This window comes from Anolis carolinensis, chromosome 2 (assembly GCF_035594765.1).
Source record: "Anolis carolinensis isolate JA03-04 chromosome 2, rAnoCar3.1.pri, whole genome shotgun sequence".
NCBI lineage: Eukaryota > Metazoa > Chordata > Lepidosauria > Squamata > Dactyloidae > Anolis > Anolis carolinensis.
Window position 1 is genome coordinate 223,845,346 of NC_085842.1, and position 16,598 is coordinate 223,861,943.

General features: G+C 38.9%; 1 protein-coding gene across 9 annotated transcripts in view; it reads right to left on the reverse strand.

The window, feature by feature from the left end:
• The window catches only part of lingo2 (leucine rich repeat and Ig domain containing 2), an 867,433-nt gene that overhangs the window by 466,629 nt on the left and 384,206 nt on the right, over positions 1-16,598 (reverse strand). The window contains exon 1 of one of the 9 annotated variants that reach the window (XM_062974165.1): positions 1-1,158. This exon is cut by the window's left edge and continues 29,809 nt beyond it. The exons of the other annotated variants lie outside the window; for them this stretch is intronic. The gene's annotated coding sequence lies outside the window, so the exon portion shown is untranslated. Of the gene's footprint in view, positions 1,159-16,598 lie in introns of those variants that run through there. 9 annotated transcript variants of the gene reach the window in all.

The window sequence follows — 16,598 nt, forward strand, 5'->3', positions numbered from 1 at the left end:
GGGGGTCGTATATTCTCTACAACCTACCCCTTTAAATAGTCTGTCTGAGGATTTTTTCAGTAATTGAAGCTTCTGGACCATCTTTGAAGGCAACCCCATGTAGAGTGCATTGCAATAATCCATACGAGATGTAAATTCTTCCCTATATGAGTTCTTCCTTTCCTACACAAGGGCATAGTTTGAAAATTCATCTTCCGGGCAGTATTCTTCCCTTCCATGCTAAAAAATACACCCATCCTTTGGTTTGTGAGATTTAGAAAACAGCCCTTACTTGCTTTTGGAGCATAGGCAAAAAAGAAAAGAGGAACAAAAATCTTCATGAAAGAAATGTTTTCGCTTCTTACACTCCTAAACAGTTTTAAAAAAATAATAATAATTCAAGCTTTGATCTAATCCTAATGCAATCCAATTGTTCAGCTCATTCATAATACCTACCCGCTCTGATTTCTTTCTTTGTATGATATACAAAAGACAGAGAAAAAACCCTCTGTAATTGCTGTTTTAAGGGAAAAAAGGAAAGAACGGGACAATATGCGTCAGTTTCCCAGGTCCAGTTAGAACTCTCCCTCCCACTCTCTTTTTCTCCATCTCTCTTTATCTCTCTTTCCCTGGAATGGGAGAAATTTGTTCTGCTTGCATTTGTGTCTCATATTTTTGCATTTTGAACCAATAGGCAAAGGAAACATCAATAGAACTATGCACACTTCTATATTTTGCAAAAAGGGATTGCCAATCAAAGAATGAAATTGGAGGAGAAAGTGCCCACAAACAAGTGTATGAAGTTGCAACTGATCATCTGGTTTAAAAATCAGGGACAATGTTGTTCTGCCCCCTTTATGAGTTTGCAATGAAGTATAATCGATTTGGGAACCTCTTTGAGACTTCTTGCTAGCATCTATAGGCCTTATATGAGACCAATAATATGACAGTTTATTATTATTTTTCTCCAAAGTTAATTTGAAGCAAAAACAAATTTTACAAGGAAAAAAATATTTTATATTGAATTTAATGTATTAAGCAATGACATTTTTATAACTGTCATTAATTCAATAATATTTAAAAGAGAGAAATAAATGTTTTCAAATAGCAATGCCATAATTCTTAATGGGTTTATGCAGAATTTAATTTTGTAATATTTTTCTCCTCCTCCTCCTCCTCCTCCTCCTCCTCCTCCTCCTCCTCCTCCTCCTCCTCCTCCTCCTCCTCCTCCTCCGGTTGTAATTATAATACAAAAATATAATGTAAAAAAACTGAACTTTCACATAAAAAGAATATCAACAGTAACCATCAGCATAATTTCACAATTTAAAAAAACCCTCATCAGACTGCTTATAATATGGAATTTCTCTTATAGCGATTCAGGTCCAAGTTATATCAAGCCTTCATAAAATATAATGGCATTTTCTTTTATCATCCTTTAAATAAACATATTCTGTTAGCTCAATCATCTGTGCAAACTCTACAGAACTATTCCTTCAGTGTGTTGATAATGCTGCTCCTACAAATTTTAGAAAGCAAAAGCAAAAAAAAACAAAAAACCCAAAACTGCACCATTTCTTAATGTGAAATCCAAGTTGACTATTGAAGGCTCAGAACATATGTTTATCTTGCATATATAAATTTATAAAAATAGATGGTAGGAAGTATTTTCATCTAAATTCCATGAAGTCAGCTTTGTTGTCGTCAACTTATCATATTGCCAGCATTTATCCTTATGAGTCCTTACAGGTATGACACAATTAAGTACTAATGATATTACATTTTTCTTCAACATGTTAGATCCTGTGTATAGGCATAAATGTAGCCTTGCAAAGATGAAGCCCCAAATCTTTCTCAAATGGATTCTTTGCCAAGTTTGAGATGGGGAAGATCTCAAGTTTGGGGGGAGGTGGTTTGAAACCGAGACAGTTACATCTTCTGCCCAATTTGGAGTACAATGGAATATCAGGATAAATTTCAGCAGAGAAGAGCATGTTTTGGACAATGAGGGGAGAAAGGAAAGATGCAGGAGGCAAGTGTGTGCTGGAAGCTGGGAATATGTCATTGTGTTGGGGGGTGGGTTGACAAATTACCACAATTATGCTTGAAGGAAGGATCCAAGGAGGGGTCTAAAACAGGGTAGATAAGGGCCCCAACGAACAGAAAAGCTCATGGGGTACTTCTTACCCAAAAGCTGGTCTGCCATAAAGGAGGGAGATGTGGGAGAGAAGAAGAGCAGTGGTGGATGACTCCACAGATTGAGATGGGGATGGAATGATGCAAGCCTGGCACAAAGGGTGCTAGGGATGGTGGGAATGACCCTCCTCCTTACAGAGTTTCCACTTGGTGGAGCCAGTTCACTTCTGAATTGCACAACTGCTCCACAAGCCAGGGTGTCACTACTACATCTCACTCCATAGGCAACTGCAGTACTTCAGGCTTTTGCAGTGAAAATAAATTTAGTAGATAGTATATGGAGATTTGAGCACCAGTGTGGTATAATGGTTTGAGATCTGAAAGAGGGAAACCCATGGATTGAATTCCTCCTCCTTGGAAACCCACTGATTGATTTTGAGCAATATTTGATTTATATTTACTTTGTCATTTCGTCTGTGTTTTGCCATCTTCCTCTCTGGCCATACCCCTTTGGCCTAGAAGCAGTTGACCAACTGGAAAAATGCCATCTTGGTCTCAGGAAGTAGCTTTCTGTGCCCAAGTGCTGGATTCATCTTATTTCTCTCTTGGCTAAATTAAAGTCAGTTAGAAATAGAACCACTATGCTTCTCAAACATCATCATCATCAAAATCTTTCATCCTAATGGTGAGATAACAAGGAGAGAAATTTGATACAACACCAGAACCTGTGATCCAAGGTGTCTGATTCAAACAAAAACAATGACATGAAGTATTAGTTTTTAACTAATAGTGGGAACTAAGGACCTTATCACATTAGAGCAGTTCTCAACCTGGGGTCCCCAGATGTTTTTGGCCTTCAACTCCTACAAAACCTAACAGCTGGAAAACTGGCTGGGATTTCTGGGAGTTGTAGGCCAAAAACATCTGGGGAACCCTGGTTGAGAACCACTGCACTAGAGCTTAACATGTAAGTAAAAAGTGTCCATTCTTGAAGAATTTTAGGGTTTGTAGTTTAACAGAGGATCTTTAAAATGCTCTGCCAGAGAGACCCTTGAGCTTCCTCAAAAATATGTATTTGCTGTGTGGTGACAGTTCCCAGGTCTGCAGTTCAGGTCTGAATAATTATGAATGACTGTAGTCTTCAAGCAACTGAAAATACAACTGACAGCTAAGCATCAACTTCCCACTCAGAAAGTCACTTAGCATTAACCATTACCACTATCCATCCTTCAAATAAGTGATTAGCTTCAATCACTCTTATGGTTTATTATCAACACTTGCTGTGGATAAATCTTCCCAGTTTTTAAGAACAAAACTTGACAAAGGAGTTTGCTTCAAATTATATTTATTTTATATACTCAAAGAATATGACCCTCAGCAGAGCCACCGACCACCATCTTTTCCATTTCTAATGTAGGTCTAAGCTTTCAAAATGATCATAATTATTAGGACAAGTGGACAGAAGTTTTCCTAAAAGACTCATCATTACCTCAGTTTTGGGATATTTAGAGGAAGTCTCAAACACTCATGTTTGCCAATCCTGACATTAAGGGAAGGAGGAGTAGCTGTTGGGTGTGAAAAATCTATATTTTATAGAGACCATTCACTTGGGGCACATCTACATTGACCACTTACATTGGGTGGGCCCTGGATCAGTTCTGTAGAGCTGATCTTGGATAATATGGAGCAAAGCCACACTAATGTGGTTTTGCCCCACATTAACCAAAGACAAGGCCAGAATTTGGACTATTCCCCCAACTTTACTCACATCTGAACAGTTAAGATGGAACTATTCTCAACTCTTCTAATTGCCACCCTGTGCTTCCCAGCCTTGGATGGCCTGGGGACATGGGAATTGGTGTTGATCCTTGCCATCCTCTGTGTGGTGTTGTGGCAGTCTCCAGCCTCAATGTGGGTTTTACCTGTCAACTGTCATCTCCACCTCCCTGTTATCTGGCATCACTGCAGATAATGGTGATAGGCAGGACCTATATTGCAGTCAGAAACCACTGTGACATGGAGGATAGAAGGGGACAATAAAGGTGACTGTCTAGCAGCACCAAATTGCATTTGGCACCACTGGTTAATCACTCTGTCTCACCACTGCAGCAGCTGGGGACATGCCTCTCCAAGTCATCCTGGAGCCAGTCTGGTGTATGCCATGCCAAATCAGCTCTGGCTTATTGTGTCAAGAGACAGACACCAGTTAACAAAAAAAACAGAGTTTATTCAAAAGATAAGCCAGAAATAACATAAACACAGAAGGTATCCTTGAAACACTTCACTTATCAGTGTTTCAAGAGTAGTTTGGACAAAATAACTCAAAAACAAGCCACGCTATTTTCCCACACTGGCATTCAATAAAAACTAAAAGACGCTTCAATTCAGCTTTGGAGAACAAATTGAGTTGACTGCTAGAAAATATGCAAAATAAACGAAGGCTTGAAACCTTCCAGAAGCTGCAGAGTATAACTGAAAGTGCAAAAGCCTCTTTTGGCTCCAAACCGTTTCTGAAAACAGACAGCCGGCTCTGCGGATTTAAAGGGACAGTTCCCAAAAGAAAAACAGCAAACTGGCTTGAAAACAAACAAACTAGAAGAGCAGTAAACTGCTTCCATGGTGCAGTTAAAGCCGAGAGCTTCAAAGGGATGATTAATAGCCGTCGTCAGGAGAATCCAAGGTCAGGTCAGGAGGCAGCAGCAAATTCCGAAAGGCAAACCAGTAGTCAGAAGCTGGGAGTAGTTGTCAGTCAGAGGGCGTAGACAGAAGCCAGGTCAAATTCAATCCAAAGTCCGAAGAGGGTGCAGTCATCCAAACCAGGTCCACGATAAGACACAGCGAGAGCCAAGCCAGATGGTATCAGCAGCTAGAAATAGTAATCAGAATGCAGTCCAGGAAAACCCACACAGTTCCATCCCTCTGCTGCAGAGCAGTCCCAGATAACTTACATTCGAATCACAGTCCAAGTCCAGTCTTCACGGAAACACAGAGATCCCAATGGCGCCTCAGCAACACCTTGCCGCACGCAAAGTGCAGTGGCCAAACATTCCCATTTTTTCCCCCTTCCTCCTGGGTGACCAAACAATCACACCCAAACACCAGGTGTCCCAAATCTACTCAGAGTCCAAACTCCACACAGCTAGAGCTCGTGGATCCGGAGTACCTAGCAATTCATCGGAGTCCCAATCATCCTGCCCACACTTAGCCCCATGAGCACTTAAAGAACCATCCTCCCTTCTCCAAGCATCCCAAGTGGGGTCAGCTCCTGCAGAAACCCCAGGTTCAGTAGTATCCATAGGCCCCAAATCCCCAGACATCTCCGGTGGCTGTGCCCATTCAGTGCCCGCTTCCCCAGCCACCACCTGTTCCTCAGCATCCATTTCCCCAAACTCCCCATCTGAATCTTCCTCAGAAGATCCCCCATATAGCTCTCTAAGTCGCTTCCTGCGCAACTCCTCCAGTGAACCCTCATCACGAGGGTTTTTTCTTCCTCTTCGAATCCCATCACCATCAACCATAATCCCCGAAGGCGCAGTCACAACATATTGTATCAGTGTAGATCCACCCTTGATTATGGCTATAGACTCTCTAATTGCAATAAACTTTTTCCTCCTTCAATATACATGTGATTCAAACATGGTTGTTTCTTCTCTCTTGTTCATCAGTAGCAAGGGGAATATGGTAGATGGATCATTCCCATTATTCTGAATTGGCTGTATCAGCTGTGACATTCTTATAGTAAAAAATCTGGCTGCCAGTTTAATGTTATGAAGGTGCTACATTCACAACATGATCCGTGGTTGACTGAGATCATATTGCAGTAAATACCAAGTCCTGGGAGATTTTTCTCTCACTTAGTGCCAGCTACGAAGAGATATAATGACCAGCACAAGAGCAACCTTGTTTTGAAAATAATTATTCACCAGAGAATATTCAGCAATGCTGCATTCAACATGTACAAGATATTTTGTCATGTATGCCATTAGCAGGGGGCATACTGGTTGAATACACTAGCTGGTAACAGTGGTTTGTGACTTTCACGTCAATGGAGTAGTAAACATGCTCAAAGTTTTAGTCTGAACTTTAAATGAGCTGTCCAAAGTGCTGACTCATATGATGCTGAATTTGATCCATTGGCAATCCTGCCATTTGGGAAACGTTGCATGCTTGTAAGTTGTATACGCTCATTACAAGCTTCATAATTTATTTGAGATTACTGTTTGTGTTACCAAGAGCTTCAAAACAAAAAAAGGAAAGTAAGGTTGGCAGAATGTGTGTGTGCTTTTAGCAATAGCCCTGCCTAAGACCAGTTTTTCCCCTGACACTGTCAACATGTACCTTGAGATATTTTGGCCACTGACAGATGTGAAGGATGCAAAAGGGTGCTCAGATTTTCAGTAGTCGAATCATCCTTTCTTATTCACTATGAATCAGTCCAGGACAGAATGATATATAATGTAGGTCTTGAAACAAAAAGCACCTGAAAGTCAAGATACAAAACCTGATGAACATTGCACAGAATCCAACGACAAATATTGCAGTAGGGTTTTCTTGGCCTGAAATAGTTTAATGACATTCTTCAACAAGGAAAGAACAACTATTTGCAGAAACAAATACTGGTGGTATGTAGAAACAAAGGAATTGTTGACAGTTTTATGATGTAATATCACAATCATTAAAAGAAAGGAACCCAAAAACACAATTAAAAGTATTGTAAGTTATGCAATGGAAAGGACTTGAATCACATATATGACTTGAATGTATATTTCTCATGTCCATCAGAGTCTGGTTTGATACCATAATGGAACTGATCTTGAAAAACAACGAAGGACATCTCAGATAGAGCACACTGGTCAAATACCAAGGAACAGTTAGGTATTAAAAAGCCTTTCCTTTGCCTCTGCCCCAACAGCTTTCCCAAATTCAGCATATGTAGCCATTTTGCTGTGTCTGCAGCACTTAAAACCCAGAAAGAAAATCACTGCCTGTTTGAATGACTTAAAATTACAGCTTAAAGGTTGGCACAAAAGATTTGTGAAAAACTGCTGATGTGTCTGTTTCTCTTGTTCTCTTCTCCCCACGTGTACCTTTCGTTTTCAGAAAATGAAAAGCTATCTGTACAATCTCTTTGGCAGTCTTGGTCTCTCCCTGCCACACTAATGTATAAAAGATACTTAATTTCTTTTCCTTCTAATTTTTCCTTCAAAGATTCTGCACCTGTCCTCATATAAGGCTCCCTCACAGCAGCATCACATAGAGGATATTATAATTTGCATGTATAGAATGAAATCAGCAGTGAGTTTATAGCTTCACACTTTCTTCACTGCAGAAGGCAACACATAGGATAATAATCATCTCAAGACATTTTTCTGCCTGAGGCAGAGCAGCAAATGCTGTGACACTTTCCAACGTAGTATTCTTGGCCACTACTCAGATATCAGATATATTGGAACCTAAGAAAGAGATATCAAAAACCTAGTTCTCTCAGCCAATCAAGATATTTCTGTACCTGACAAAGTGCTCCCTTCCTCCTTCTCACCAGTAAAAATATCTTGAATCACATATATGACTATAAGTCTAGAAATTTTAATCAAACATTGATATAAAAAAAACCCTGGGTCAACCTACTAATGGGTTTAATGTACGTACAATATCTTCACTCTTTTGCAAAAAAAAAAAGAAAAAAAGAAAAGAAACCATCTCCTTCTCTAAGCAGAGTGGGGAAAGGCAAGAGCTTAGTCCATCCTGGGAGAACCTAAGACAAAAACAAACCCCCCTTTATTCTCTCTACCGTAACATAATTTCTGGAATTTTTGAATGCCTGGGTGGGGAAATGACAGCTGGTGGCACTAGTGCTTTGTTCTCTTGATGGAATGTCTCTCGACTTATGCATGGGTTATATATTCTGGCCCCCAAATCTGCTCTCAGCATATACACGAGGTTGACTTGTACATGAGTATATATGGTACATCAAAATGTTAACAGTTTACTTACTTAAACAACACACTCCAAATCTGACATCTGATACAACATTTCTAACATTTCTGTCTAATGGCTGATCAGACATTCTAACATTAGGTGGCTGGCGAATACAGTCAAGTTTTAGTCTGAAATTTAAAAGAGTGATCCAAGGAGGTGAAACCCAGCTGCACAAATGGATCAGACATGTTAAAGATGCTCACCTTACAGGGGGGAACTTGGCAGAGAGGGAATTTTTTTCTGTGTCAGGAGCGACATGAGAAACTGCAAGTTGCTTCTGGTGTGAGAGAATTGGCGGTCTGAAAGGACATTGCCCAGGGGACACCTGGATGTTTTGATGTTTTTTCCATCCTTGTGGGAGGCTTCTCTCATGTTCCTGCATGGAGCTGGAGCTGATAGAGGGAGCTCATGCGTGCTCTCTCCGGGGTGGATTCGAACCGGCAACCTTCAGGTCAGCAACCCAACCTTCAAGTCATCAGTCCTGCTGGCACAAAGGTTTAACCCACTGCACCACCAGGGGCTCTGGGAGAACGAGATGACTCTATATTTGATGATTTAGTTACATGGAAATCTCCATTAATTTTCTGTTCTAAGAAAGCCATAAGCAGCTGTAGTAATTTTATTTAGCAACAAAGGCTTTTAGCAAGAAAACCTTTAAAAACTGCAGTTTCAAAAATGCTGTTTGGGATTTATTCTGAACAAAATTTGCAACTGGTTGCTTCGGGAGGAGAACGTAATTTTCTGTGCAGAGAAACCATTTTCTGTTCCACAATGGTTCTAGTCCTTCCTGAAGGGGTGAACATAGAACATTCCTGTTCTACTCCTTAATTGTTCATCTATGGGGTACCTGTGATGTCTTGGCCTAGCTTTTTCCTCTTCTGCTTCATTTCCTTTAGTTCTCCCTTTGGTATGGACTTTTCCATTTGTACTTAGTTATAGGGGTGTAGCTTAAACCCCCCCTAGAGGCCTGGCTCAGTTGGTTTAGCCTTTTTGCCTCAGTGCTTGCCTGAAAGGCTTTTCCCTCCTTTTTATTCTGTGTCAGAGTTTTAGAGGAGAAGGCTAGAGATTATTTGGGTTCCTTGGCCTTGGCAATCCAGACAGGCATCTTTAGCACGTATTTTACCAACATGGCTTGGAGTACCTTATCATATTAGTTATCGTAGTCCAGAATTTACCATAGCAATGTCCAGTATTTTACCACCAAAATAGTATTTTATCTATATAGCTTAGTGTGCTTCACCATAGTTCTGTACTTTTCCATCTTAGTTCTGTATTATATCTACAACCAAGAATTTACCAACAATATAGTCCAATATTCTACCTTCAATAGCCGAGCATTTTACCAAATGACTTACCACCATTAACCCCAGCATGCCATCACAGTGCCCCAAGATAGGTCATCCAGAGTTTTGGAGTTGAGTGTCACCAATATGCTGATGACATCCCACTTTATCTCTCTTTTCCATCCATTTTTTTAGGGCAGGGGTTCTCAACCTGATGTTTTTGGCCTTCAACTCCCAGAAATCCTAACAGCTGGTAAACCGGTTAGGATTTCTGAGAGTTGTAGGACAAAACATCTGGGGACCCACAAGTTGAGAACCACTGTTCTAGGGAATGTTTTGGTACTAAACTAGTGTCTAATGTCACAATTGGACTGATGATAGCAAACAAACAGAAGCTTAATTCAGACAGGACAGTCACAAGGGATTCAGTCTATGCTGGATGTGGAAACACTTCCTCTTGAAAGCTCACGTTTGCAACGGGCATACCCCTGGACTCAAATTATGAACAGGATGACCATGTTTCATAATTCAATTATTCCACTGTGTTTGCATAGTTAAAACTAGTATACAACCTTTGCATATTCTTTGTGGTATAGCTCTGGTTATGGTTACATTTGCATTCCCAAAACTAGTCTCTCTTAAAAAAATAGTGACAATATTTATGGCATCAGGATCACCTGACCCTGTGCCAGATACTTGTTTTTTTTTGAACAAGTCATGTGGTTTGGTCAGAGGGAGAGGATAAAGGTTTTCATTAAGAGAGAATTTCAAAGACATTTCTAAGTGGAAATTACGGGTGAGAACATTGACTTTATAGAGTTCCCGAGGTCACCAAATAAACAGTACTACTTGAAGTATTCCATGTATATTTTGCAGACAAAGCTTTACTTTTGCATTAGTTCTTGGAATGCCAATCCAACCATGTGGTTTTATGGGAATGGTTGCTACCATCCAAGAAGAGACTCTAGTGCCATGAAGAGAGCTTTTCAGATGCATAGTTTATTCACACTACAGAATTTTATAGTATTATTACTAATATTTAATTGTCATAATTCCACCCTATGAAATCCTGGGTTTTGTACTTTAGTGAGGCCCTAGGAGAGATTTCTGGCTGAGAATAAGTGCCTTTCATTGAACAGCAAATTCAAGAATTCCATATGATGGAACCATAGCAGTTAAGGTGGAATAATCATGCTGTAATCCTGTTGTGTGAATGGACCTAGAGCTTTTTAAAAAAGTACTATAAAATACATTATTTCCAAGCATGGTCCCAAAGTATCACAGTCCTGACTCCAATATTTCTTTCTGTCACTGGGGAAGATATTTACACATGATCTCACTAAAATACTCACGGTTCAGCAGTTCTGCAAAACACTGCAACTAGATTCAACCATTTATTTGATGAAGAAAATTATGAAAAGAAAAAAATGTAGAAACAAATTCCAAGGAGACACTGACTAAAACAATAATTTAAAAATTATGTTAACTAAATTTGATTTTAATGGAGTAAAGCATTTCTTCTCTTATGGCATTATGATTCCACTATAATACTTTTATAGTTTTTTAAAGCAACACATTTGCTTCTAAAACTTCCAAAGTTATATATAGGTGCTAGTTGGCAACGAAAACAAATGCTAATGGAACAATGTTAGAAACCACTGAGGATGCACGAACATATAACATTTAGAAATAACTATTTTTCCAGATGTCCTCACAGTTCTAGTACATTTCCTATGTTATAAATAAATATTATTAACATGACCTTATCAGCAAATAAGTGTTACCTTACAAACACTGGTATGAGGGAAGGGAAGAAAATAACACATATCACTTGCTAAAAGAATTGCCCATTGGCATTTCATTTACAACTAGCAAGAGCTGGCAGTTAAAGAAAGGACAGGATCCTAAAGGTTTCAGAGGAGGGCTGACTATGTGGCATCAGTAATGCTGTGATTTCAAGCATTTTTTTCTGGGAAACAAATTACAAATGGGAATTATGAATACTGGGCTAAAATCATGGGAAAATATATCTAGAGACTTAATGTAAACAACACAGGTCTATGCCCATTTGCAATTACTGTGTTGATGCCCATTTGTAATTATAGTAATTATCAGGTAAAATAATTGCTTTAATAAGTTAACAGACTTTTCGGGTGCTCATAAAAATATTTGACAACAAAATATTGGCCTTGCTACAAAGGTCCCATTCTGTATCTAATCCACCATTCTGTTTCCAACAGTGACAAGCCACACATCTCGAAAAGTTCACAAGCCAGGCATGAAGGTGAGTCCTACTATTCATCTCTCCTCCATGAATTTATCTAACCGTTTAGAAAAGCTATCCAAATTGCAAGATAGTGTCATATTTCACTGAAGTGAATTTATACAACTCTCTGTGTATTTGTCTGTTGTAATAATTTTGTTAGATAAAGCACTTTTCATATTCAAGAATGGAGAGTCCTACTACTGGAGAGATATAGTCTAAGACCTGATCTGTTCTGGACAGCTCAGCCAACAAGGGCAAGGGATTGTTAGAATGGTCAGTGTTGGATTTGGAGACTGGCAGCCTTCTCAGCCTACTTTAGTGTAAGAGAAGAGCTGCCAACAGTAGGTATCACTTCCCAGCAGGTGGAGCAAGCAGAGCCCAATACATCAGGGCAGGTTGAGGAAGGGTTAAGTGCTCCATCTCTTTTACAATTTAAATGGGAGGGGTGCTGCTAATTGCAGCCCTGTGATTACTAGCAGACAAAATAGCTCTTCACAAGCAACTTGTGATGGACCATTTCTATCTGAGTAATTATCACAGTCCTGAGGGCTGGGAATGCTTTCTTTTTGGAGTGCAATCCCACTATTTCTTAAAATCAGTTGTGTTGGCTAGGGATGCTGGGACATGCAACTCCAACAACTTGCATACATTGGGTGAATCTGCTCTATTCGAATAACCTGTATATACATTGCTGTATATACATTGGAATAACAATAGTCACAACTTTATTGGTCACAGCTGACAATAGGGTTGGCCAATAATACATGAAACCTGGATTTCCGCATCAGCCAACTTGACTGTTGATTGATGAGTCTGTTAATCTGGTCTGAAGTTAAAGACCCATGGAATGGGTCTTTAGCTAGCTTTATGTTAAAGGTGTCCTACAACGGAGCCCAGACCTTGTGTGATGGGGTCGTAGGTCTACACTCCAATCGGTTTTCAGCCACCTAAGGAGATTAAACCAACAGGTTCAAGTTCATTGTTTGCCAACCTCACTCTCCCTCCCCAGGTTCCCCAATTGCAGAGCATGTCAAGAGAGGGAAAGCTAGTTACCCGAAGAACAGAGCAGCTCCCTTGACACTATTCCCACCCATTCCATAACTGCCTTGTTAAGTAAGTTGGGCAGGATGCATCTGAAGGGTCAAATGATTTGTACCCTTGCAGTTTGTGATGAGTTTCCCTATGTGTTGTTTTGGCAGTAAATAATCTTCTGCATTGATGTCCACCTGAGATGCCATAATTTGGAAACAGATTTACCAGTTGCTGTTTGTGGAAATTTAGGAAGAATAAAGAGCTAAAATTGAGAAGGAAGGAAAATCAGAATAGCAGCAAATGTGAAAATTGTATACAATGTCTTGCAAAGAAAGTTTAGCTCTACAACTCTAGTCATTTAACAAAGCAATTTGTGAAAAGATACTCTCATCCTCTCAAAAATTGCTGCTCTTCCTTAGTAACACAATTTGCCAATGGTGGGCCTTCTTGGTAGCTTTTTATTTATTACAAAGTCACCTGTGGCATTTATTAGGTGATTAAATGGCTCATCTCGTGGAGATACCAGAGGGCATTCATGTTTCTTTTATTGCACAAGATAGTTGTTGTTCAATAATCGACAGGTGATAAAATTACCTTCCAACAATGAGTGTGTTAATATTTAATGTGGCACAAAAGGTCACTTTCTTAGCCATGCACTGCCAATAATCACGCGGAGGGTATGTTTCTCCACATGGCTGTATGATAGACATACTCAACTCCTTTAATAGAAATAACACTCTTTCCATAACTTGCTCTTTTAAGAATGAAAAGACATACAGTACATGTTTTTTTCCACACTCATTAAGATTACAAGTATTTTAAAGGTCTGACCTATGTTGGATTACAAGGTCTGAAATATGTTGGAATTGCAATAAAAATACTGGAACTTTCTACCATTTGTGGAGAATTTGCTCAAGGGCAAAGAAATTCTGGACTAATATATATACAGATATTGAAACTATTTTAAATATTAAATCCCAATGAAATCATTTTTATTGAGATTGTTAGATAAACAAGTATTAAAACAACAGGAAAAATTTTCTTCACATGACAGCAGCAGCTAGAATTGAATATGAAAAATTATGAAAACAGCAAAATATACTAAACTTCTGAAGACTGGATTACAAAGGTTTTCGAGATGGCTGAAATTGACAAATTAATTTTGGCCCTACAATAAGTAAACACCCAAAAATTTCAGGAAGAATGAAAACCTTTCATTGAATTTATAAATAATCAGAAGAAAATCACTACAATTGGGTTTGTTGGATAAAGACATTTTTTTTCTTTCGCTTCATTTCCCCCCCCCCCCTTATTTTTTTTTTTAACTTTTACTTTTATTACTATTTTTGGATTTATAAACAGAGATATATAAATTTTGTGTACTACTGGGAAAGGAAGAAATGTTGAAGATAAGAAAATGGATGAATATGTATATTTTCATACACCACACACACACATTTTTAAGCTATAGTGTTGCAATGTGACTACCAATCACAACTGTAGTGTGCAAATGGATTGTGTAGCACCTTAAATATGAACGGTAAGAATGAAGTTGGTAGCATAAACTTTGTAGATTAATTGCATTACATTGGATTACATGCCAGTGTGGATTTATATAATTCAATGCAGTTCAACCTGTATTTTATGAGGTGATACTGATCATTACAATGCAGTTCAAACTGTATTACATGGCAGTGTTGATGGGGCCGAAGTCTATTTCCACAAATAAATCAGTGGAAATAATTTATTTATTTAATTAATTAATCTATAAAGGCTTATGCTACTAACATCATTTTCAAATGTTCTCTAAAGTGCAATAAAACCCATTTGCATACTGCTATTCCACATTAATGCAGCGATATCTTTACATTCTACAACTGTAGTGGGCGTGTTTGACAATAATATCTGAGCAAAGTAAAGTGTCTGTGAAGTGGAAGAGGTAGAAGATATAACACATATACTGTTTAGTTGTAACTTGTATAAGAAAGAGAGAAACCAATATCCTGGGCCATACATTATAGAAAAAGATACACTGGGATCCTTATATTAAAACTACATTTTTATTGGCTAGCCAGAATATTAATATAACATACAAAACGGCCCTTTTTCTATTTAAAACAACTCAGCTGAGAACTGCATATTTGGAGTTGATAGGTGTAAATTGTAGGGCTGATGCAGATATTTGATCTGATTTAGGATCTTGACCCCTTGTAAACAGCTTGTTTATTTTAACTTTGGTTGTAATGTGTATGTGTTAAATGTGTTTGTCAAATGTTTTGATATGGCCAATAGGCTAATCACTAAAACGTATTTGCTTTTTACAATAATATCTGAGCATTTTAGGCAGGAATACTTCCCTGCCTGAGGAACCTGTCAGACTATTTTTCCTTCCCTTGTACTATCCCCTTGTTAGTTCATATGCTTCTAGTGCAGTGGTTCTCAACCTGGGGTCCCCAGATATTTTTGGCCTTCAACACCAGGAAATCCTAACAACTGACAAACTGGCTGGGATTTCTGGGAGTTGTAGGCCAAAAATATCTGGGGACCCCAGGTTGAGAACCACTGTTATAGTGGGTTTATTATGAATCAAGGATGGTCTCCCTTCTCTTCCTCCCTAAAAATCCATTTACAGGTTTTTGTTTTGAAACAGTTGTTATTCCATGTCTGTGTCAAAACTGAAAAGCACTATATTAAGCACTATATTAAGAAGCCCCTGGCTTGCCTGTTCCATCCTTCTCATGCCCTCTTCCTTTGCAGTTAAGCTCAGATTCACCTCCACTTAACAAACCACCACTGATCATTTAATCTGAGTTAGCCAAGTCTTGCCCAACTCAATGAAATCAGCAGCTGTGAGATAGGAAGAACCATTTGAAGGAATCTAAACAAATGATGCAGAGAGGAAAAGAAAGAGATTGAATAAACTTGGAATTTTTTCACAAAAGAATGAGAGCTGGATCCTCCTATTAGGTAGAAGGAGGTAATAAACATGGGTGGCAGATAATGGAGTGGCAGTAATTTCCCAAATGAAGCACAGTTGGCTTTCTTGCTTAGCATTCCTTCTCCTCCTTTCCTGAGGCAATGGCATTTTAAAATAGGAGCATTCAGCACCCATGTGTTCATGCTACAAGGTCCACTTTGGAGTCATTCAGCTCTCTAAACTAAAAGGGCATGATGGAGCCAAACCAATGTAAACTCAAAGACAATCAGGTTGGAGTGGAATCCAAAACTTTTGAACCTCATGAGTGTTGGATCTACAACTTCTATAATTCCTTACTATTAGTCATGCTGGCTTGATCCTCTGGGATAAGATGCCAAGAACATCTGGAAGATGTAACATTTCCCAACCTTGCCATGGAGCCCACTCAGACAAAATGGCCTTATCAAAAACTGGACTACTTCAGTTCTGTTCTTTGGTGTCCTTCATGTCTGCTGGGCTTAGAATCCATTCCAGAATTCACCCCATATTTTCAGTTCAAATGACTGAATCCTAAGGGCAAAATAAGGTCTAGACACCTCCCTTAATGTTTGGAGTATACTGCATAGTAGAGTACATCTCACTGATACCAGGCCACCAGTCTCCAACACCTCTGGCAGAAAAATACATCACAGAGAGATAATGTTGATATTTATAAAAATCTTAATAGCACAGTCCTTTTCAGTCAGTTAAGAGAAATGTACTTAATAAAGGACAAAGACGCGAATGCCTCTCAAAATAACACAGCAAGTCTGGCATCCGCAAAATCAATGCTCCTTATAAACATTTCAGGTTTTAACATATGCTGTTATGAAGTTAACTATAATACTCTTGGTTTGCAGGGTAAATGCGACATTTGTTTTTCTATTGATTTCACTTCAAATATGCCTTGAGGTTACTTTGGGAAGAATATAATACACATGCCTATTATTACAATCAAAGCCAACTG